The 25,351-nt window shown below is 41.5% G+C and overlaps 1 protein-coding gene across 3 annotated transcripts in view; it reads right to left on the minus strand.

The window, feature by feature from the left end:
- The window catches only part of slc8a1b (solute carrier family 8 member 1b), a 331,344-nt gene extending 308,152 nt beyond the window's left edge, over positions 1 to 23,192 (minus strand). For all 3 annotated transcript variants that reach the window (XM_061965914.2, XM_061965907.2, XM_061965923.2), the window contains exon 1: positions 22,837 to 23,192. The gene's annotated coding sequence lies outside the window, so the exon portion shown is untranslated. The remainder of the gene's footprint in view (positions 1 to 22,836) is intronic.
- Between the last annotated feature and the right edge of the window lie 2,159 nt (positions 23,193 to 25,351).

A 25,351-nucleotide genomic window follows, 5' to 3' on the forward strand; every position in this document is an offset into this window, starting at 1 on the left:
CAAACACATTTCGGGAGAACATCCGCACCGTAACGCAACATAAACACAACAGAACAAATACCCAGAACCCCTTGCAGCACTAACTCTTCCAGGACGCTACAATATACACCCCCGCTACCCCCCCCCTCCTCCCCAACTCAACCCCGCCCACCTCAACCTCCTCATGCTCTCTCAGGGAGAGCATGTCCCAAATTCCAATCTGCTGTTTTAAGGCATGTTAAAAAAAAATAATGCACTTTGTGACTTCAATAATAAATATCATCATGCATTTATTCAGTTCTAAAGCAATGGTCATTTGATACGGGAGTGATCCAAGTTTCATTGTGTTACAATTTCATGCAATCCTTTCGGCGCCACTCAATTGTAGGAAGACCACGTGTTTATTGTAACACAATAAAACTGGCTCACCTGCACTGGCTTCCTGTGCACTTAAGATGCGACTTTAAGGTTTTACTACTTTCGTATGAAATACTAAAGGGTCTAGCTCCAGCCTATCTTGCTGATTGTATTGTACCATATGTCCCGGTCAGAAATCTGCGTTCTAAGTACTCCGGCTTATTAGTGATTCCCAGAGCCCCAAAAAAAGTCTGTGGGCTATAGAGCGTTTTCTACTCTGGAATGCCCTCCTTGTAACAGTTAGAGATGCTACCTCAGTAGAAGCATTTAAGTCCCATCTTAAAACTCATTTGTATTCTCTAGCCTTTAAATAGACCTTATTTTAGACCAGTTGATCTGCCGTCTCTTTTCTGCTCTGCCCCCCTCTCCTACTAGGAGAGGTTATCAAGTGACCACAGATGATGCGCTAGCTGTTCAAAATCGAGACCCGGGGTGGACCACTCCTCTGTGCATCAGTTGGGGACGTCTCTGCGCTGCTGACCTGTCTCCACTCAAGTTGATCCCCTGCTATCCCCACTATGGACTGGACTCTCACACTATTAACTAGATCCACTCGACATCCATTGCACCGGTCGCCCAGGGGCGGGGTCCCCACATCTGCGGTCCCCTCAGAGGTTTCTCATTGTGCCCATTGGGTTGAGTTTTTTCTTGCCCTGATGTGGGATTTGAGCCGAGGATGTCATTGTGGCTTGTGCAGCCCTTTGAGACACTTGTGATTAAGGGCTATATAAGTAAACATTGATTGACTGATTTACCCTCAAAATGGCGACGCCTTAACAAATCCTGGGGCAAGTTTGGGAGGAATTCTCAAATCGTCTTGATGTTGTCTGTGGTGGCCATACTGAGCCCTTGTAAAGCATGAAATAAATACTCAAAGTTATGGACAACACATGTGTTCAAGCTTGGTTTTTGAAATATCGAGTGATAATTTTGGCGTATTCTTATTGAATCACCCTGTGTATTAAACTTGGTAGACACCCTTTGGCGGGCCAAACGAAATGACACGACGGGCCGGATTTGGTCCACGGACCCCACTTTGGTCGAGAGCAGGGGTGTCAAACTCAAATACAGAGTTGGCCAAAATTTAAAACTGAACAAAGCCGCGGGCCAAGGTTGAACAAATTAACCTTTTAATAGGGACCCAAACAAGTTTTGCGTTGAATATTGAACAAGCAAGGCTTGTATAACTTAATAGTGACATGCAAAATCGAGTTTCAAATGATAATAATAATAATTCAAAAATATCAATGGCATATCAAATACAATTTAAATAAAAATTAAATGCCTCTTTTCTATTTGCGGCCTTCTGAGGTAAATATCAACATTAACTTTTTCCACAGGCTAATAAATTAGAAAATAAAATAACAATGAATAAACCAACCATTCAGGACTTTAAACTGCTCAGTTTGCAACACTCTGATCTAATCTGATGTGCCCAAGCCAGATACCTGACATCTTTTCTTGGATGCTAGTTCATTAATGTCGGGGCTCAGGCTTTGAGCTGAGGCATCTTTCATTATCGAACGAAGTTGTTCATCAGTCATTATACCTTGTAGTCCACCCGGACCACAGTCTTGGGGGCGTGCCTTAAAGGCACTGCGTTTATCGTCCTCCACGAGCTGTCGTCACGTCTGCTTTTCATCCATTCCAACAACGTGCCGGCCCAGTCACAAGATATGTGCGACTTCAGAGTTAGGGCTGCATCGGATTTTGGGTATTTGTTTTGTTGTGTTTATGTTGTGTTACTGTGCGGATGTTCTCCCAAAATGTGTTTGTCATTCTTGTTTGGTGTGGATTCACAGTGTGGCGCATATTTCTAACAGTGTTAAAGTTATTTATACGAGCACCGTCAGTGTAACCTGTATCGCTGTTGACCAAGTATGCATTGCATTCACGTGTGTGTGCGTGCTGAAGTCGCACATATTTTGTGATCAAGCCGGCACGTTGTTGGAATGGATGAAAAGCAGACGTGACGACAGCTCGTGGAGGACGATAAACGCAGTGCCTTTAAAGCACGCCCCCAAGACTGTGGTCCGGGTGGACTACGAGGTATAATGACTGATGAACACCTTTGTTCGATAATGAAAGATGCCTGAGCCCCGACATTAATGAACTAGCATCCAAGAAAAGATGTCAGGTATCTGACTTGGGCACATCAGATTAGATCAGTGTGTTGCAAACTTAGCAGTTTAAAGTCCTGAATGTTGGTTTATTCATTGTTATTTTATTTTCTAATTTATTAGCCTGTGGAAAAAGTTAATGTTGATATTTACCTCAGAAGGCTGCAAATAGAAAAGAGGCATTACATTTTTATTTAAATTGTATTTGATATGCCATTGATATTTTTTAATTATTATTATTTGAAACTCAATTTTGCATGTCACTATAAAGTTATATAAGCCTTGCTTGTTCAATATTCAATGCAAAACTTGTTTGGGTCCCTATTAAAAGGTTAATTTGTTCAACCTTGGCCCGCGGCTTTGTTCAGTTTTAAATTTTGGCCCACTCTGTATTTGAGTTTGACACCCCCGATCTAAAGAAACCATATTAAAACAAAAAATATTTTTCTATTCGCATACATTTTCGAAAAAGCTCCAGGGAGCCACTAGGTCTAAAGGTCTAAAGAAATCATTTATAGTCCCAACAGTAAGCGTATGGAGATGGCATTGTTAAGTCAGGCACGTCTTAAAGTGTAAAGTGAGACAGAAACATGAAGGACTAACAGTCCAACTCAAAGCCCACAGAAGCAGAAGAACACATCGCAAACAACAAAACCCTTCCAGCCTGAGGCGGCCACAACCACACAATACATAAACTTATGAGGAAACCAAAAACCGAGCGCCGCATCGAGGCCAGCTGTTCCCTCTCTGGCCCCATACTGTCATATTCCGCTAACTTCTGCGAGCAGCACCCCGAGGTGCCGCTAACTCAGCCACCCGGCGACCAAAAATGAAAGCGACAAACATATTAGACGTGATGAATCGGTCATTTCCAGGCAGGCAGATGCCCGCCGTGATCAGTCCGATCAGAATGAACCTGCAGCTTGCCGGGGGGGGGGGGGGGGGGGGGGGGGGGGGGGGGGGGGAGACACACAAAGCCATGAATTTCACTGGCATGATAAAAAGTGCATGAAGGGAGAGGAAAAGAAGTGAGAGCAGGTGAACGACAGGAAGTGAAAAGGTGCCAAAGTAGAACAACACTCTCAGTGCACCACTCCAATATCAATGTCACCCACGTGTCTTCATGACTTCATCGCCAATCCAGAGAGGACAGCCCGCATTTTATTTTGGATGATACCCAAGTCTCCCGGAAAAGAAACCCTGTCAAAGGAGCCGCAGTGTCTTATTTCCCGACAAGAACATTTGTCAGCTCGTTTGAGCTTTACATGCGCCTGAGGTTATACGACTCATTAATCTTGTTTTTGTTTTTATAGCCAGGGGTTCCGGGAAGGATAGTCCAATAGCACGTGGGCAGCGGTATCATGTGATCAAAATTAGAGATGTCCGATAATATCGGACTGCCGATATTATCGGCCGATAAATGCTTTATAATGTAATATCGGAAATTATCGGTATCGGTTTAAAAAAATTAAATTCATGACTTTTTAAAACGCCGCTGTGCACACGGACGTGAGGAGAAGTACAGAGCGCCAATAAACCTTAAAGGTACTGAGGGTGGCCGTATAAACAACTTTAACACTGTTACAAATATGCGCCACACTATGAACCCACACCAAACAAGAATGACAAACACATTTCGGGAGAACATCCGCACCGTAACACAACATAAACACAACAGGACATATACCCAGAACCCCTTGCAGCACTAATTCTTCCGGGACGCTACAATATACACCCAACGCCACCCCCTACACCCCCCAACTCAACCCCCCATTCCCCCCAACCTCGCCCACCTCAACCTCCTCATGCTCTCTCAGGGAGAGCATGTCCCAAATTCCAAGCTGCTGTTTTGAGGCATGTAAAAAAAAAAATTGCACTTTGTGACTTCAACAATAAATATGGCAGTGCCATGTTGGCATTTTTTTCCATAACTTGAGTGGATTTATTTTGGAAAACCTTGTTACATTGTTTAATGCATCCAGCGGGGCATCACAACAAAATTAGGCATAATAATGTGTTAATCCCACGACTGTATATATCGGTATCGGTTGATATCGGAATCGGTAATTAAGAGTTGGACAATATCGGAATATCGGATATCAGCAAAAAAGCCATTATCGGACATCTCTAATCAAAATATACTGTAAGTAGCAGTATGGTGGAAAAACAAGTTGCCTCTATATTGAAACTATAATTATATACCGTTAATTCCGGACTATAAGCCGCTACTTTTTTCTTACACTTTAAACCCTGCCGCTTACAAGACGGAAAATGTATGGATTTTTAAGTTCCCCCCCAAGAAAAGCACATACACTGAGAATGTGTTTTATTGTGTGTGCTATGGTGCCATCTTTTGGACTAGTTCGTTCACTGCAGGTGCTGCAGTGTCCTTCCATTTACCCGTAGTGCTTTCGACAGGAAGTAGAATTGCCGTTCACTCTTCTAGTCGTCCGTAGCGTTTCTACTCGGATGGATTTTTTTATTCATTACTCCAAGCAACGTTTGTAAGTTTTACAATACAACTATTCATACTTACTAAACTGTCCCGGAGCGTTTTCATGCTAATGCTAGTGTCGATAGCATTAGCTAATATGCCAACACCTTTACGAGTGTCTGTGTTAGTATTATTAACTTACAGCTGCATTATTTTTTCAGTTTTGTAAATTCACCTAAACTGTCACGTGGGGGTTTTCGCAGCTTACTGCGGGGTCGTTCTACCAGGAATGCAGACGGATTACTCCGGACAAGGCGTGCAGGTAAAAACATGATTTATTCCTCACAAAATCAAAGGAGTACAAAACAGAAAGCGAGCCAACAGAACAACGTGCCTGATCGCACTCGAAGCTTAACCAACACTTAGCATAGACTATGGACGAGAAAAACTTACTAACTGTGGCATGAACAAACAAAATTTACGTGACAGGTGCATGTAGCAAACACTTAGCATAAACTCGAAACAAGACATGAACCTACGTGACTGTTGCATACGGCAAACAATGACGCCAGACTGAGCGTGGCGAGCAAGGTGAATAAATAGCTCTCTGATTAGTGGTTGACTGCAGCTGAGCGTGGGACCACTAACCAGAGGCAGGTGAACCCAATTAATCCCCATGGTGACCAAAATAAACCCAGGAGTGCACACAACAGGAACTAAGGGAGTCCAAAACTTAACAGAACATAACTAACCAAAATATGATCCGGACCACGGATCATGACGTAAACGTCACTGTGGAGTTATTGAGTCTGTTTAGCTGATTGGAGAGCTAGCTTGCGCAGCTAGTGGGTCCATGACGATGACTTCTGTTTTGTTTTTCATCAGCCGTTTTACTGTCGTGTAACAGGCACCATTTAAAAGGTATGTAAATAAACATTTACAGAATTTTTCTGTGTAATTAACTCATTTAACAACATATATATCTGCGGCTTATAGTCATAGCTATATATGAAACATATTTTTTCCCCCCTAATATTTAGTGGGTGTGGCTAATATATATTCCGCAAAATACCGTATATATCTGATTTAAACTTACAAAGTTTGCAAGTAAATAGATATGATGAAAATAGTATCAATCTCACGGAGATTCCCCAGCCATTTTGAGAGATAATGAGGAAGCCAGTCACGTGATCGCGTGATATGGCGTCAGGAACCACAGATCCCTTCCCCGTCAACAACAATGCTAACCAAGTAGACTTTGTGAGAGCGAACAACGATTACTATGGGAAAAATTATATTTTTGGACTCGAACACAAAGAGGATGAGCAATAAGTATAAGAAGTCGATTGCTAAACGGACGTAGCTTCATTGTGAAACTATAGCATCAGGGGCATTGCTAGGTGCTAAACATACAAACTAACTAGAGATGTCCGATAATGGCTTTTTTGCCGATATTGTCCAACTCTTAATTACAGATTCCGATATCAACCGATACCGATATATACAGTCGTGGAATTAACACATTATTACGCCTAATTTTGTTGTGATGCCCCGCTGGATGCATTAAACAATGTAACAAGGTTTTCCAAAATAAATCAACTTAAGTTATGGAGTAGCGGGGGGGGGTGTATATTGTAGCGTCCTGTAAGAGTTAGTGCTGCAAGAGATTCTGGGTATTTGTTCTGTTGTGTTTATGTTGTGTTACGGAGCGGATGTTCTCCCGAAATGTGTTTGTCATTCTTGTTTGGTGTGGGTTCACAGTGTGGCGCATATTTGTAACAGTGTTAAAGTTGTTTATACGGCCACCCTCAGGGTGTGACCTGTATGGCTGTCGACCAAGTATGCTTTGCATTCACTTGTGTGTGTGAAAAGCCGTAGATATTATGTGATTGGGCCGGCACGCAAAGGCAGTGCGTTTAAGGTTTATTGCCGCTCTGTACTTCTCCCTACGTCCGTGCAGCACTCCGTACAGCGGCGCTTTAAAAAGTCATGAATTTTACTTTTTGAAACCGATACCGATAATTTCCGATACCACATTTTAAAGTATTTATCCACCGATAATATCGGACATCTCTAGTCAGGTCCCTTCCCCGTCAACAACAATGCTAACCAAGTAGACTTTGTGAGAGCGAACAACGATTACTATGGGAAAAATTATGATCCAGGACCTTATATTTTTGAACTCGAACACAAAGAGGATGAAGTCGATTGCTAAACGGATGAAGCTTTATTGTGAAACTATAGCATCAGGGGTATTGCTAGCTGTTAAACACACAAACTAACCATAATAAAGCATACCGTATTTTCCGCACTATAAGGCGCACCTAAAAACCACAAATTTTCTCAAAAGCTAACAGTGCGCCTTATAACCCGGTGCGCTTTATTACGATTCATTTTCATAAAGTTTCGATCTCGCAACTTCGGTAAACAGCCGCCATCTTTTTTCCCGGTAGAACAGGAAGCGCTTCTTCTTCTACGCAAGCAACCGCCAAGGTAAGCACCCGCCCCCATAGAACAGGAAGCGCTTCTTCTTCTACTGTAAGCTACCGCCCGCCCCCGGAAGAAGAAGAAAAAACGCGCGGATATCACCGTACGTTTCATTTCCTGTTTACATCTGTAAAGACCACAAAATGGCTCCTACTAAGCGAAAAGGATCCGGTTCATAAAAAGACGCAATCTCTCCATCCGCACACGGATTACTACCGTATTTCACAGCAACTGATATTCCTGTGAACCGCACTGTGGAACGGGAGCACGTACGGTGAATATTCGCACCACAGGGAATGAGAAGTCATCCTTCACTGTGGTTCTAGCTTGCCATGCTAACTTCCACCCATGGTGATATTCAAAAGGAAGACCTTGCCAAAAGAGACCTTTCCAGCCGGCGTCATCATAAAAGCTAACTCGAAGGGATGGATGGATGAAGAAAAGATGAGCGAGTGGTTAAGGGAAGTTTACGCGAAGAGGCCGGGTGGCTTTTTTCACACAGCTCCGAAGGCGAACACACCTTCACTAAGACGGGCAGACAGCGCCGGACGACATACGCCAACATTTGCCAGTGGATCGTAAATGCCTGGGCAGATATTTCGGTCACAACTGTGGTCCGAGCTTTCCGGAAGGCAGGATTCACAGAACTACTGGACAACAACAGCGACACTGACTCCGATTACTTCGACGAGACGGAACCGGCCATTTTGGATGCCACGCTTGCGCAACTTTTCAATTCGGACACCGAAGACGAAGAATTCGAAGGATTTACGAATGAAGAATAACTTCAGAAGGTGAGCGCTATGTTTATTTTGTGTGTTGTGACATTAACGTTCGAGCAACATTATGTTGCTATTGCTCTACACCATTTTGAATTTTACTATGTTTGTGATTGCACATTTGCGTACATTTTGGGACAGAGTTGTTAGAACACTGGTTTTCAATATATTATTAAAGTTTGACTGAACTATCTGACTGTTTTTTTGACATTCCCTTTAGCGCAGCGTAGGCGCGGCTTATAATCCGGGGCGGCTTATTGGTGGACAAAGTTATGAAATATGTAATTCATTGAAGGTGCGGCTAATAATCCGGTGCGCCTTATAGTGCGGAAAATACGGTAATCAAACAAACACTTACTGTAATATTTCCACTATCGCTGGTAGGTATGACGACCGACGGGATGCTTACACAGTCCCATTTTATACGAAGATTCAATCACAATCGCCACGAAGGGTTAAAAAAAGTAGCAGCAACTACTCGCGTCTTTTCCGACATCTCGGGGGATGTCAAAGTCAACCAGCCTGTTGGACCATAGCCGCATTTGTCTACTACCATGTGAGAGATGCATGAATTATAATCTAGAAGTTTGAGATGTCGGCTCAGTGTGTCAACAATAGCAGTGTAAGATAGCATTAGCTCACTGCTATCAATGCACCGCTAAAATAGTCCGCCTGCGTTGGCACTTATAATATAAACATCACTCATATTTGGTTAATTTTCAGGTCACGGCATGTAAACGGAGTATAGTTCACACTTACTGGATGTTTTAGAGCAGTGGGCCCCAACCTTTTCTGCACCACGGACCGGTTTAATGTAGGCATTATTTTCAGGGACCGGCTTTCCCACTTGTGCCAGATAAATACAGCAAAAATAAGTGCATGAAAAATACAACTCTATATAATTCTGAATTAATGGAAGCCCTGGGCTTGTTTCTTTGCAATGAGATGTAGATGGCAATCAGCCTTTGGCTACAATATGGTAAATGGTATTTGGTAAATGGGTTGTACTTGTATAGCGTTTTTCTACCTTTTTAAGGAACTCAAAGCGCTTTGACACTATTTCCACATTCACCCATTCACACACTGATGGCGGGAGCTGCCATGCAAGGCGCTAACCAGGACCCATCAGGAGCAAGGGTGAAGTGTCTTTCTCAAGGACACAACGGACGTGACTAGGATGGTAGAAGGTGGGGATTGACCCAGTAACCCTCAGATTGCTGGAACGGCCACGCTCCCAACTTCGCCACGCCATCCCCCAATATGTCACGTTTATATTTTATATGTTCATTACCGTATTTTTCGGACTATAAATCGCAGTTTTTTTCATAGTTTCATAGTGAAACTAATAAGTCGCCATGGTAACTAAAACAAACAAGGGTGCACAAAAACAGGAACTAATGGAGTCTAAAACTAACAGAACATAACAAAAACACGGGGGTGCGACTTATACTCGGGCGCGACTTATGTGTGAAATTATTAACACATTACCGTAAAATATCAAATAATATTATTTAGTTCATTCACGTAAGAGACTAGACGTATAAGCTTTCATCGGATTTAGCGATTAGGAGTGACAGATTGTTTGGTAAACGTATAGCATGTTCTATATGTTATAGTTATTTGAATTTTACCATAATATGTAACGTTAACATACCAGGCACGTTCTCAGTTGGTTATTTATGTGTCATATAACGTACACTTATTCAACCTGTTGTTCACTATTCTTTATTTATTTTAAATTGCCTTTCAAATGTCTATTCTTGGTGTTGGGTTTTATCAAATAAATTTCCCCAAAAAATGTGACTTATACTCCAGTGCGACTTATATATGTTGTTTTTCCTTCTTTATTATGTATTTTCGGCCGGTGCGACTTATACTCCGGAGCGACTTATACTCCGAAAAATACGGTAATGTACATTGTATCATGTCACAAAGTTATAAAAAATATTGTTAACAAATGGCAACTTCCTATGAGGAGTTTTATTGTACACCTATAAACAAGCGTATTGGTGTGTCTAGTACAGGGGTCGGCAACCTTTACCAGTCAAAGAGCCATTTTGACCAGTTTCACAAATTAAAGAAAACAATGGGAGCCACACAAATCTTTTGAAATTTAAAAAAATGAAATAACACTGCATACAAAGTTTTTTTTTTGCTTTGTGCTATGTATAAACCAGGGGTCTCAGACACGCGGCCCACACCTTAATATGAAAATTGAATGTTAGTGCGGCCCGCGGATTTTGTATGAATGGCGCTTGACAGCGTCATACTTGTCAACCCTCCCGATTTTTCCGGCAGACTACGAATTTCAGGGCAACTGTTCTCTCAATCGTGCCGTGATGGTACAGCATTTAGCGCCCACTACAACCAGCGTGCCGGCCCGGCCACACGTTGTATGGGGCTTCTGCTTGCTCACGTAAGTGACAGCAAGGCATACTTGGTCAACAACCACACAGGTTACACTGACGGTGGCGGTATAAAAAACTTTAACACTCTTACTAATAATGCGCCACACTGTGAACCCACACCAAACAAGAATGACAAAAACATTTCGGGAGAACATCTGCACCGTAACACAACATAAACACAACAGAACAAATACCCAGAATCCCATGCAGCTCTAACTCTTCCGGGCTACATTATACACCCCCGCTACCAAACCCCGCCCACACAGAGGGGGGGGGGGGTTGATGTGTGTGGTAGCAGGGGTGTATAATGTAGCCCGGAAGAGTCAGGGCTGCATGGGATTCTGGGTATTTGTTCTGTTGTGTTTATGTTGTGTTAAGGTGCAGCTGTTCTCCCGAAACGTGTTTGTCATTCTTGTTTGGTTTTGGTTCAAAGTGTGGCGCATTATTAGTAAGAGTGTTAAAGTTGTTTTATATGGCCACCGTCAGTGTAACCTGTGTGGCTGTTGAGCAAGTATGCCTTGCTGTCACCTACGTGTGCGAGCAGATGATGCATATAACAAGAGGCTGGGCTGGCACGCTGTTTATACAGATTGTAGAGGTCGCTACATGCTGTACCATCATGGCACGCCCTCATTATTAGTGTAAGGGTGAAATTCGGAGAATATTAATCCCGGGAGTTTTCTGCGAGAGGCACTGAAATCCGGAAGTCTCCCGGGAAAATCGGGGGGGTCGGCAAGTATGCAGCTGAGCCGCATCAGAGTGATCAAAGAGCCGCGGGTTGCCAATCCCTGGTCTAGTAGGACAGGCAAAAGTTAAGTCGAAGAAAATGCAGTCGTTTATAAATTATGTAATGTTTTTCTGCAGCCCGGTGGCAAATGTGTCACGGACCGGTACCGGTCCCTGGACCGGTGGTTGGGGACCACTGTTTTAGACGATATAATGAGCACAATAGACTAGAGGACCCTCGATCTGTTGACTCAATTGTTAGCTATTTATTTACGGTTTTGAATGCATCAAAAAAGCCAAGCATATGTGTTTTGAAACTTTTATTAGTAGATTGCACAGTACAGTACAATTGACCGCTAAATGGTAACACCCGAATACGTTTTTCAACTTGTTTAAGTCGGGGTCCACGTTAATCAATTCATGTTCTTGCCTTACATAAGGATTGTGAATGATAAACAGCACATCTCTTTACAATTTTTGCATATTTGTCATAACGGGGGCGGTCACAGATTACTGCGAGGTTTGTTCTCCCAGGATGCAAACAGACTATTCCGAACAGGACTTGAAGGTAGGAACATATTTAATAATCAATTAATCCTACACACCAGAACAGACAGGAACCAAAACAAAAGGAAAGAGTGCCGTTCACACGAGAGGCTAAAGAACAAAAAAAACGCAGGAAACATAGCACTTAGCAAGAACTATGGACATAGAGAAACTGTGGCATGAAACAACTAACACTTACATGGACACGGCATGAATCGAACAACCAGCATAAACTTGGAATCGAACATGAAAACGAACAGCATGAACTATGGTATCGCATGAAACAAGCAATGACACCAGGAGGACTTAAACAGGCTTAAATAATGGTCTCTTGATTAGAGCAGGTGCGTGTCCCAAACACCAGAGGCAGGTGAAACTAATAAGTCGCCATGGTAACTAAAACAAACAAGGGTGCACAAAAACAGGAACTAATGGAGTCTAAAACTAACAGAACATAACAAAAACATGAGCCGGACCACGGATCATGACAATATTTCCAGTATGACTGATCTAATAATAAGGTCAGAGTGCAGTAGCGTTACTCTCGTGACGTCCTTTGACTCCGAATCTACGGAAATCGCCGAAGATATTTGGAGCAGAATATTGCAAAAATGTGTGCCATTTTGCAATGTTCAGACATTTTTTTCACATACTTTGTAGATTGTAAATACAATCGGATATGGTTCAATGGATACAATGAAACACAATTACACATACACTATATTGCCAAAAGTATTTGGCCACCCATCCAAATGATGAGAAGCAGGTGTCCTAATCACTCGGTGTATAAAATCAAGCACTTAGGCATGGAGACTGTTTCTCAAACATTTGTGAAAGAATGGGCCGCTCTCAGTGATTTCCAGCGTGGAACTGTCATAGGATGCCACCTGTGCAACAAATACAGTCGTGAAATTTCCTCGCTCCTAAATATTCCAAAGTCAACTTTATTATAAGAAAAGTGAGGAGTTTGGGAACAACAGCAAGTCAGCCACCAAGTGGTAGGCCACATAAACTGACAGAGAGGGGTCAGCGGATGCTGAAGCGCATAGTGCAAAGACTTTCTGCACAGTCAGTTGCTACAGAGCTCCAAACTTCAAACTTCATGTGACCTTCCAATTAGCCCACGTACAGTACGCAGAGAGCTTCATGGAATGGGTTTCCATGGCCGAGCAGCTGCATATAAGCCATACATCACCAAGTCCAATGCAAAGCGTGGGATGCAGTGGTGTAAAGCACGTCGCCACTGGACTCTAGAGCAGTGGAGACGCCTTCTCTGGAGTGATGAATCAATCTGATGGACCAGTCTGGGTTTGGAGGTTGCCAGGAGAACGCTACATTTCGGACCGCATTGTGCCGAGTGTGAAATTTGGTGGAGGAGGAATTATGGTGTGGGGTGGGTTTTTCAGGAGTTTGGCTTGGCCCCTTAGTTCCAGTGAAATTGAATGCTCCAGGATACCAAAAACATTTTGGACAATTCCATGGGATGGCACTTCAAGTTCATATGTGAGTAAAGGCAGGTGGCCAAAAACTTTTGGCGATATAGTGTATCATTTTTTTCACTCTACTGGAACTTTCAGGTTCTTCTAAAGTACCGTTGACATACTGTGATCACCTTCTATCGTTTTGAGTGACTACTCGAAACGTTTACGTTTTAGAAAAAGCACAAAGGAGCACGGAGTCTGAAGTGTTAATGGCAAGATATCTGAAAATGCCGGCGTCCTTGTGACACAGTAATTGCAGGTGTAGTCTGAGTACTGCTGCACAAAAGATTATAAAGGAACCTTTACAGTCCTCATATTGTGCCTTAAAAAAATAGCAGATTTAAATTTAATTTAATTTAATTTAAAAAAAGAACATTTAGAGCATATTCTGCAGTGCAGTATTTTATATTTATACCTGGTTTTCTACTGTTTGCATTGTGGCGCTCTATAAAGATAATCATCGAGGATGAACAATGCTAATAACACGGCGACTAATATTGGCGCTATCTTCAGCGCGACAACCAACTTTTGACACTTTTGGATGCACTTCATCTTCAACTCCTGCTTCATCAATAACACATCTCCGCATTGGTCAGCCTTTGACGTACCAGCGGTTAGGGTTAGGGTTAGGGTTAGAGGGTTAGGGTTAGGGTAACCTAACCCTAACCCTTAGGTTAACCCTAACCCCAAACCTAACCCTAGCCTAACCCTAACCCTAACCCTAACAAAACGACAAATCTTCGACATCGTGACATTGGTGAACCTTTGGCATGAGAGATATGGAATGAGAATGCGGGAAACACAGAATTCTAACAACATGGCTAGGACTGCACGATTAATCGACATCGAGGTTTTAATTAGTGCGATTACGTAACCGTTTTTTTTCTCCGCCGTCACCGGCATTTGAGTGATAAGACACGTTGGCCAATCGGATTGTTGAGCCTTGCGCTTGTTCGTCTCTCGCTTCAAACGGGAAGAGGTCTCACTCTGTGCATCGCTATCAACGCCTGAGCGTGCTTTAACAGTAGAATTAACTGAACGCAGTGAGCCCTCTTTTCAGTCAACAATCTTTGTCTCGGTGGGCGGAAACTCGAGCTTTTTACACATAGGAAGCACAGGACAGACAGCCTCCCTACGCGCGACTTTCCGCAAAGTAACACAAATTAGGAGGATAAAAATACGATTACGAAGCTAAATGTCGTGTTTCAATATTTCAGGTTTAAATCGGATGGGCAATATGAGCCCATCAACACGGACAAACAAGCGAGAATGCCGTGATCATGTCCAACCTAGTTTTGCCAACTGGGGGAAAATGCACTTCACGACGTTCAATATTTTTTTTAAGTAAAATTTTTGCTTTCAGAAATAAGTCCATTTTATTTATTTTTTTGTTTACTTATTTATTTATTTTCTACCTTCCAATTACAGTACAATGATAAATTGTATTGAGAAATAAAAGTTCATATATTTTTAAATGGTTACGGTACTTGCATTATTACTAGAGATGTCCGATAATATCGGACTGCCGATATTATCGGCCGATAAATGCTTTAAAATGTAATATCGGAAATTATCGGTATCGGTTTCCAAAAGTAAAATTTATGACTTTTTAAAACGCCTCTGTACGGAGTGGTACACGGACGTAGGGAGAAGTACAGAGCAGTTCCGTCTCCCAGTCATACTTGCCAACCCTCCCGATTTTCCCGGGACACTCCCGAATTTCAGTGCCCCTCCCGAAAATCTCCCGGGGCAACCATTCTCCCAAATTTCAACCCAGACAACAATATTGAAGGTGTGCCTTAAAGGCACTGCCTTTGTGTGCCGGCCCAATCACATAATATCTATGGCTTTTCACACACACAAGTGAATGCCAGCATACTTGGTCAACAGCCATACAGGTCAAACTGAGGGTGGCCGTATAAACAACTTTAACACTGTTACAAATATGCGACACACTGAGAACCCACACCAAACAAGAATGACAAACACATTTCGGGAGAACATCCGCACCGTAACACAACATAAACACAACAGAACAAATACCCAGAACCCCTTGCAGCACTAACTCTTCCGGGACGCTACAATATACACCCCCCGCTTACCCCCCCACCTCAACCTCCTCATGCTCTCTCACGGAGAGCATGTCCCAAATTCCAAGCTGCTGTTTTGAGGCATGTTAAAAAAAATAATGCACTTTGTGACTTCAATAATAAATATGGCAGTGCCATGTTGGCATTTTTTTCCATAACTTGAGTTGATTTATTTTGGAAAAACCTTGTTACATTGTTTAATGCATCCAGCGGGGCATCACAACAAAATTAGGCATAATAATGTGTTAATTCCACGACTGTATATATCGGTATCGGTTGACACCGGAATCGGTAATTAAGAGTTGGACAATATCGGAATATCGGATATCGGCAAAAAAGCCATTATCGGACATCTCTAATGCAAACGCTGTCACACTAAACGCTTTTGTGTCACTTTCCTTATTGAGGCGGCTTAAAGATGAGCGTTTACCGACGGCAAATCCAATGCGAGTGAGATGTATTTACTGCCCACGGGGAAGGCTCATTCTCGCCATACATTAAGCAGACTATTGCTCCGGCGAGTGCGACAGCCAATTCCTCACATGTAACCATGTTTGGACTCATCCATATTTTATCAGCCGGCAGGCTCGCTGTGTGCCTGCGCTGCATCATCCAGCGTCTGGAAGCAGGCGGCGGCGGGGTGGGGGGGAATACTCGCCGATGATTAAAGGGGGTGCGCCGTAAAGAATGAGTAATTATTTGCACATGTACTGTGTGTACACTATCGTGGTCGTTTGGACAAAAAGCAGAGGAGGGGGTGTGAAACATGAATATTGATGAGGCAGATAGGTTGTGTTGTACGACAATAATAAACAGCAAGGATAGCAACGCTTATGATGACGACCCTCGTACTGATCTACTAAAGCAGTGGTCGGATCAGAGAGATCATGAGTTTGCTAAGTATAAAAATGTAACAGAAATTTTTGAATGAAAGAAACTGCTGTTCTAAATGTGTCCACTGGATGTCGCAATAACAATTCTTTGTATCTTTGTAGACGTTGCTACGTATGTACAAAATAAACCACGTGATGTCAGTACATCAGTCGAGGAAAATGATCAATCTACATAAATAACATCCTGTAATTTATCTTGATGGATTGAAAATGAACACCAATGAGTTGACTGATGAACATTATCACATCATTTATTCAGAAAATATAAATAACGACAAATAAAGATAGAATACTATTAACCGCATCATGTAAGTAAAAAAAAAAAATAATAATAATAATTTGATTTGTACATTTTCAGAATGTGCTTGTTCTATTTTTAAACAAAATTGTCTTTATTTTTAAGTTATCGTGCCGTGATTTTACCAGTCCGGCCCACTTGGTAGTAGATTTTCTCCATGTGGCCCCCCGATCTAAAATGAGTTTGACACCCCTGTACTGCAAACTTGAAGTCTCACGCAAAGCTGATCTACTAAACTTACGTCTGCCTCAAAACAGCAGCTTGGAATTTGGGACATGCTCTCCCTGAGAGAGCATGAGGAGGTTGAGGTGGGGGCGGTGGGTAGGGGCTAGCAGGGGGGTGTATATTGTACGTCCCGGAAGAGTTAGTGCTGCAAGGGGTTCTGGGTATTTGTTCTGTTGGGTTTATGTTGTGTTACGGTGCGGATGTTCTCCCGAAATGTGTTTGTCATTCTTGTTTGGTGTGGGTTCACAGTGTGGCGCATATTTGTAACAGTGTTAAAGTTGTTTATACGGCCACCCTCAGTGTGACCTGTATGGCTATTGACCAAGTATGCTTGCATTCACTTGTGTGTGTGTAAAGCCGTAGATATTATGTGATTGGGCCGGCACGCAAAGGCAGTGCCTTTAAGATTTATTGGCGCTCTGTACTTCTCCCAAGTCTGTGTACCACTCCGTACAGCGACGTTTTAAAAAGTCATAAATATTACTTTTTGAAACCGATACCGATAATTTCCGATATTACATTTTTAAGCATTTATCGGCAGATAATATCGGCAGTCCGATCTTATCGGACATCTCTAATCTTTATCGATCGCCACAATATAACAGAAACTAAGACAAATAACACTGTATTATTTAAATTAACACTTGAATTTGGCTAAAAACATGTAAAATATACTCAAAATGTGACTTTACTTAAATCCGCACTATTTGAAGCCAATTGTAAATTTGATTATTTTCCAAAACGCAGCACTCAAGCTAACAGACTGATTTTTTTACCGAAACGAACGCGACGATCTGGGATGTTCCGCTTGGTTGATAGCGATGAGGAATGGTAAATCCGGCCAACGGGTGCACTGATTTCACAAACATGGACTCCTACTGGGGGATTGCCGTGGGTCGACAGTCACTTACGAGCCAATTGTCCACTGAGCTTCGAGTACATCAGCATCCCACCACCTTTTTGAACATCGCGCACTTGAGAATCACCCGAGAAGAAAGCTCGCTTGCTCTTTATCTGCAGTAAGAATCTGCACTTTATTGCCCTTTCGGCTAACCATTAACAGTTCACTATATTTACTGTAAACACCCAGCTCATCTTACAGCACATTTTCTGGTTGCATTTGCCAGAAAAGATAATAATACGGTGACACAGCTGCTCAAACAAGCGCTCGGGCTTTGCTTAAAGGGGAATTGCACTTTTTGGGGGAATTGTGCCTACTATTCAAAATCATTTTTTTAGGATTCTAAAGACTGTGGCAGTAATGACAATATCAAACAAACAAAATACGTTTTAAGCGCAAGAATTATGACTAAAGTGGGGAAGCTGTATTTTCATATGCACATTAACTTTATTGACTATTATATATCATTAATTTAGTTTATTTATTTCAGCAGTAAATAATGTAATCAGTTATTTATGAGTCCCTCGTATGCAGTATATTTGGTTAGTACTTATTTTTCTAATCAGCCTGACCTAAGCCTAAGGTTTGTGTGTTAAATAAATAATAATCTTTGCGATTAACACATGCTTTCATGCCATTTCACAAGGTTGTGAACTGTAAGTAGGTTGGATATGATTTGTGAACAGAATTCGGTGTTAAGATTTTAGTGGTTAAGAACCCCTGATTAACTCCCATTAGCAGCATTGTTAGCCACCTGCAACGAGACAACTAATACAAATTAAAATGCAAAAAAATATATATGTATATACAAATGTTCTTGTCTGTCGAAAGGCTTATGAACAATAGGCAACATTTGCCTATTGATATATATATATATATATATATATATATATATATATACTTGCTGTTTCTATACAAAACGTTTATGGAGGGCTTCGAATGCTACAATGGTGACTCCTATTAGCCGCATCTTTCAAGCGTTTTTTTATCATCTTTAAAATCCTAAAAAAAATTATTAAGACGTGTATGTTCTTGTCCCTCATAATGATTGTGAACTATAGGCAGCATTTTTTTTAAATAATTTTTTGGGCAAATTTATATATATATATATATATATATATATATATATATATATATATATATATATATATATATATATATATATATATATATACATACACATATATATATATATATATATATATATATATATATATATATATATATATATATATATATATATATATATATATATATATATATATATATATATATATATATATATATATATATGTATATATACACATATATTATGTAGTAACAGACATGTTCATAACAATATGTAATATGTGCAATTTTACCGTATTTTGTTTATTTTAAACAATGCCAGGACTTCAGCGCATTTGTTTCCGTTTCAGTAGCAGTACACTTCCGAATTCTGGCAACAAATGTGTGTTCCTACTTCCGGAAACAAACCCGTGTGTTTTTCTAATCATGGTAGACTTGGTTGCAGACAACGACTACTTATGGACAAATGAGGATTCACAACCTTATCTTTTTGAAGCCGAGTATACGGAGGATGAACTACTTCTTCTGGAAGCCAGCACGAAGGAAGAGCGAGAGACGTTGGAGCAGACGAAACCCAAGAGTGAGGTGAAAGTGAGAACGCCATAAATGTGGAGTCAAGCTATTTCGTAATAAATGGAGTGATTACCCGAATAAACTGGAAACCAGCGGGACCAAACAGACAATTGTCCATCGAGTGAGTCGCACTTTAATACAACTGTCTGGCTAGCTGTGTACAAACAGAACATGAAATAATACTTTACAGATACTGTAATATGATTGTCCATGTTTTTCACTCAGTACAAATTGGTTTCCTATCACAGTGTTGTGCAGTACAAACTCAAAAACGCATTTGTGTCGTCGTAGAAGCTAGCTTATCTCTTTTCCGTAGCTAACTTTAATGGCTAATTCCGATGTGTTACTGCGCTAGAAAAATAGTTCCTCTTTGTTCGCTCTTACAATAACAATGTCGCTACTGTTTGGTTATTGTACAGCAGGGGTCGGGAACTTTTTTGGCATAGAGAGCCATGAAAGCCAAATATTTTAAAATGCATTTCCGTGAGAGCCATATAATATTTTTTTAACACTGAATACAACTAAATGCGAGCATTTTTAAGTAAGACCAACATTTTTAGAGTATGATAAGTCTCTTACTCTGTTTAATAAAATTGTTATTCTAAAGCTAACCAACAATAAATAAAATACTTCTTACCATTAATGCAACTTCTTGAACAGGTGCGGTAGAAAACGGATGGATGGATTAAAATGCATGAGAATGTTTTATATTTTGAACGCTATTTTTAACACTGTGATTACCAGCGGAATTATTCATTACTTATCGTGCTAAGCAACGTCAGCTAAGATTTATCGGAGAGCCAGATGCAGTCTTTAAAAGTGACGCATCTTGCTCGTTATACAGGTTAGGGCAGTGTTTTTCAACCACTGTGCCGCGGCACACTTGTGTGCCGTGAGATATTGTCTCTTGTGCCGTGGAAATTGATTGATTGAGACTTTTATTAGTAGGTTGCACAGTGAAGTACATATTCCGTACAATTGACCACTAAATGGTAACACCCGAATAAGTTTTTCAACTTGTTTAAGTCGGGGTCCACTTAAATTGATTCATGATACAGATATATACTATCAGATATATACTATCATCATAATACAGTCATCACACAAGATCATCACATTGAATTATTTACATTATTTACAATCCGGGGTGTGGAGGGGGGTTGGGTTTGGTTGTTATCATCAGTCATCAACAATTGAGAACAGAGAAATGGATATTGGAACAGTTTAGGTCTGACTTGGTAGGATATGGACAGCAAGTAGTGGGCAGAGAGAGAGAGAGAGAGAGATGGATCAATAGGCATAAGAAAAAGTCTCTGCATTTGATTGTTTAATCATGCAACTTCACCTAATTGGTCCAAAAAATATTTTTTTGCAAATCAATAATTATAATAATGTGCCGTTGTCTAGTGCCTGTGCTGTGTAGAGCTCGGCAGGGTAACCATGTAATACTCCATATCAGTAGGTGGCAGAAGGCTGTTCATTGCTTCTTAGAAGTCGGAACGCGTCGAGGATGGTTTGTCGTGATCCCAATATGCAGAGCACAGCGGGAGACAGTGTGCAGGTAAAAAAGGTATGTAACGCTTAAACCAAAAATGAACAAAAGGCAAGTCCCGCTAGGAAAAGGCACTGAAGCATAGGGATGGAAAACTGAAGTGGCTACAAAGTAAACTAAAACAGAATGCTGGACGACAGCAAAAACTTACAGCGTGTGGAGCAGAGACGGCGTCCACAAAGTACATCCATACATGACATGACAATCAACAATGTCCCCACAAAGAAGGATAGCGTACGCACAACTTAAATAGTCTTGACTGCGAAAACAAAGCAGGTGCGGGCAATAGCACTCAAAGGAAGGCGAGAAGCCGCTACAGGAGAACGCCAACAAAACAGGAAGGATCACCAAAATAACAGCGCAAGACAGGAACTAAAGCACTACACACATGAAACAACAAACTCAAAACAAGGCACGACAACCTGGTGGAGTTTCACTTTTTAACCGTTTCTGCTGGTTAAATGTTACTTTGCTCAAAAAAGGTTGAAAAACACTGGGTTAGGGAACGTAAACAGAGTATTGTTGACGGTCTTTGGATGCATTTTAAAAAGTGATTTAGAGGTAGAATCGATTGCTCTCATTAGCTGCATTGCTCGCCGCCGAGAACGAGACCACTTTTACATGTGAGACTGCAAAACCTTATGCCTTCTTGTCTCGCATAATGATCGTGACGTCATGATCATGGCACGATTCATGTTTAGTAGTTTCCTATGTTTTAGTCTGTTTCCTGGGTGCATCCTGTTTACTGTTGGTTTCCATGGGAACTGATTCTCCTCACCTGTCTTTGGTTAGCAATTACTGTTCCCACCAGGTGTTTTGGTCAATCACTCCCCTTTATAGTTTTCTGTCACCCGGCACGGGTTGCTGGGTCAATGCTCGCTATACGCGACATTTACGTTCTCCTGTTTTTTTTCACCGCGCTCTAGTGTTTTTTCTGCACACGCTGTTCACCCTTGGTGACATTTTGGTGTTTTTTTTTCGCTCCACGCTTGTTAGCGTCCTCAGTTTTTGATAATTAAAAGCTTAATCCTTCCAGCTTGTTTTCTGCAGAGCAGCCATGCGCCTAAGACGAAACATGTGAACGATTGGCAAAATTAAAAAAAAAAAATAAGTGCAGTTCCCCTTTAAGACGCTCTCAAACCTGGACAGAAATATGTTCTTTGAGAGGATACGGGCATTGACCTCTGGCATCATTTACCTAATCTGGATGATGATTTTGTAACCTTCCCGCCCCAGGATCAATTTGCAATATCTATATTTGCAAAGGGCCACTAACTCCCCTCACAAGCTGCATTATTAAACACGACTGATGATAACCTTATGGAGATGTGACACGCTTTCTTCGGTGAAATCCTATTCCACATCCTCTGCAACGCCAAGAAAAGGAATGGCATGGAAAGGCGTCATTTTTTTTCTTTCTTCCATCCCTGCAAAGATTCATCAGCATCCCGCATGCATGCAATGGATGGATGGATGGGGGGGTGGGGGGGGACCCCTCTGCTTCCCTGACCAAACCAAGCAAAAGTGGTTCAGTGGATCAGTGGTCCAGCTCACAGTGCCTGAGCACCATCTGCGCATGTTTGACACCCAACTTGCACGCCGAAAGTCTATAAAAGGCGAGAGGACGTGCTCTGCATGCCTAATTGTTGTCCCTGCAGGATGAGGAGGAGAGTGGATGAGGGAGGAAGAAAGAGCACCACCGGACCCCCACCGGCGGCCCGAGCCGGGCGACGAGAGGCGCAGCGCGGGTGAGCCGCATCCACCGTCAGGGGGTGGGGGGGTGTGGACCAAACATAACGCCTTTATTCCTAACGACAAGAAACTTCAACTATACGTGTTGCGAATGAGCAACTTCCTACCTTTCTTTACGCGCCGTGAGCGGTGAGTGCAGTCCGGGGGAGGAGCCGCGTCTGCCGGCCGAGGAGGAGTGGAGGTGATCCGAGTGAGGCGCTTCTTATACGGCGGAGAGGCGCACACGAGACGAGGGGGGTAGAACCGGTCCGGATTCCCATGAACGGGCACTTTTTTTTGTTTGTTTCCTTCCGTCTATCTTTGTTTGTTTATCTCTCGGCGGTGGTGGCGATGTTGTCTCGGCGGCTGCCGGCGGCTTGTTTCCACGGAGCGCCTCCGGAGCGACCTGAATGACCGCGGCGGCGCCTCATCAGCAAGCCCGCATGTGTTGTTGGGACCAGGAGCTCTTCCTCATTCTTTCTCTCACACTTCACCCCCACCCACCCTCTCTCTCTCTCGCTCTCTCTCTCTCTCTCTCTCTCTCTCTCTCTCTCTCTATCTCTCGCTCATACACTTCACCCCCCCTCTCCACTCTCTCTCTCTCTCTCAATTCAATTTAAAGGGGCTTTATCATACTTGCCAACCTTGAGACCTCCGATTTCGGGAGGTGGGGGTGGGGGGGCGCGGTTGGGGCGGAGGCGTGGCTGGCGGCGTGGTTAAGAGGGGAGGAGTATATTTACAGCTAGAATTCACCAAGTCAAGTATTTCATATATATATATATATATATATATAAGAAATACTTGACTTTCAGTGAATTCTAGCTATATATATATATATTTATTTTATTATATATATATATATATATATATATATATATATATATATATATATATATATATATATATATATATATATATATATATATATATATATATACATTATATATATATATATATATATATATATATATATATATATATATATATATATATATATATATATATATATATATATATATATATATATATATATATATAAATAAGAGAAATACATATACACACACATAACCATACTTGCCAACCCTCCCGGATTTTCCGGGAGACTCCCGAAATTCAGCGCCTCTCCCGAAAACCTCCCGGGACAAATGTTCTCCCGAAAATCTCCCGAAATTCAGGCGGAGCTGGAGGCCACGCCCCCTCCAACTCCATGCGGACCTGAGTGACGTGTCGACAGCCTGTTTTCACGTCCGCTTTCCCACAATATAAACAGCGTGCCCGCCCAATCACGTTATAACTGTAGAATGATCGAGGGCGAGTTCTTGGTTTCTTATGTGGGTTTATTGTTAGGCAGTTTCATTAACGTCCTCCCAGCGCGGTAACAACACACAACAACAGCAGTCACGTTTTTGTCTACCGTAAAGCAGTTCGTCTGCCGCAAACAGCAATGTTGTGACACTCTTAAACAGGACAATACTGCCATCTACTGTACATGCATATGTGACAATAACATCTAGGGCTTTTAGAGATTGCAGTGCACAACTGCGCACACAACAAGGAGACGAAGCAGAATGCATCATCAGAGAGGGTGTTCAGCATGGTTAGAAAAATAGTGACAGAGAATAGAACAAGGATGGACAATTCAACCCTTAACTCAACAATGAGTAGATGAGTGTTATGTGCATACTTGCCAACCTTGAGACCTCCGATTTCGGGAGGTGGGGTGGTGGTGGTGGGGGAGAGGGCGGGTGTGTGGTTTGGGGCGTGGTTAAGAGGGGAGGAGTATATTTTTAGCTAGAATTCACTGAAAGTCAAGTATTTCTTATATATATATATATATATAGCATATCCAAGCAGATGCTTGGAAATAGCATAAAAATGCCCCAAAAACTTGGAAAAACGTAATTCATGGCGTTACTTTTTGGTGTAACCATCATGAGCGTTCTGTTCAGGTATATTTCTTTTATATTTTGATAAATCATCGTATTTATGTATTTATCAATCTTTAAGCTGTGTGTATTTGATTTCAGTTTGCTTTTGACATCTTATTTAGAATTGTAGTTGAAACTTTTACAACCTTGTGTTGGGCTCATGATGGCGTAACCAAACTAGATTTCATTTAATGATCTTATTTTGAATATTTATTCCCTTTTTTACATTTAGTATATTTAAATATTCATTCATAAACATTGAATACATTTCAAATATCAATAAAATGCAATTGCCTTCATCTTATTTACACCAAGTCGTGAGCGTAACACTAAGCTTCATCACTTTCACTTGTAATATCTCTAATTCTGGTGGTGTTTTATGCTTTTTTCTTTTTAGAACATGTACTATACATATAATACAATAAAGTCCCATATAAAATTATGTTTCTAGCAATACTTTAATTTTGCCTTTGAAAGTAACACTCCAATGTCCATTAGTGGAGCTGTACACATATATACATTAAAGTAAAGATAACTTGTAAATAGCAGCAGTTTTTCCAATGTATTTAAAGATATATGCTCTGTTTGTAGGTAGGTCTATGTACAGATGTCCATATAGTACAAATAGTGCAGGAATACTAATATGGTTGATATACTTTATAGTGGTTGTATTCCATTGGATGTATTTTTCTTGTCACAACAGCCCTCTCTCTCT

Source organism: Nerophis lumbriciformis, linkage group LG02, assembly GCF_033978685.3.
Source record: "Nerophis lumbriciformis linkage group LG02, RoL_Nlum_v2.1, whole genome shotgun sequence".
Lineage (NCBI taxonomy): Eukaryota > Metazoa > Chordata > Actinopteri > Syngnathiformes > Syngnathidae > Nerophis > Nerophis lumbriciformis.